Here is a 629-nt window from a genome sequence, read left to right on the forward strand (position 1 = left end):
TGGGCGCCGTCCGGGGCGGGGCCTCGCCCGGGCGGTGCGGCCCGACGGGGCGGGGGATGCTCGGGAGCCCCGGGAGTGCCGCATCCCGGCGCGCCCATCAGTACTGGCTCCGAGCCGCACCACGCCAGAGGGATGGAGGCAGGCGGGCGGCAGCGTGCCTGGTGCGGGATGCGGCGTAGGAACCAGCCAGCGCTCGCTTAACCCCGTGCTAGGGACTCGCAGTGACTGCGGGAGAGGAGGAGATCCGTGGAGCCAGAGGTTATGGCAGCCTGCAAGCCTCACCTCCTACTAGAATCAAGTCGTACTGGATCCATGAGCCAGGGAACAAAGGGTTAATCTTTCCAGGGATGGGTGTTCCCAAAGACAATGCCTGAAACAATAATTAGTTTTCAAAATTCTGTTCATACTTGGCTACTATTACTGCTCTGGAGTGATGGTTGTGACATTTCTTGCCATGCGTTTTACAGCTCGTACAGGTTTTATTGCCAAAGTGTAAATGTCATCTTTGTGAAGTGAGTGGAAAAAACAGAGAGTCTGTCCATCCCCTTCCAAGTAAGCACAGGAGACCTTTACAATTCACACAATTACTGGAAATCCTAACGGTGTTCCATGTTAAATATTGGTATAAG

This window comes from Corvus kubaryi, unplaced genomic scaffold (genome assembly GCF_017639235.1).
Source record: "Corvus kubaryi isolate FWS band 111438036 unplaced genomic scaffold, C.kubaryi_AGA036_p1.0 133, whole genome shotgun sequence".
In the NCBI taxonomy this organism is placed as follows: domain Eukaryota; kingdom Metazoa; phylum Chordata; class Aves; order Passeriformes; family Corvidae; genus Corvus; species Corvus kubaryi.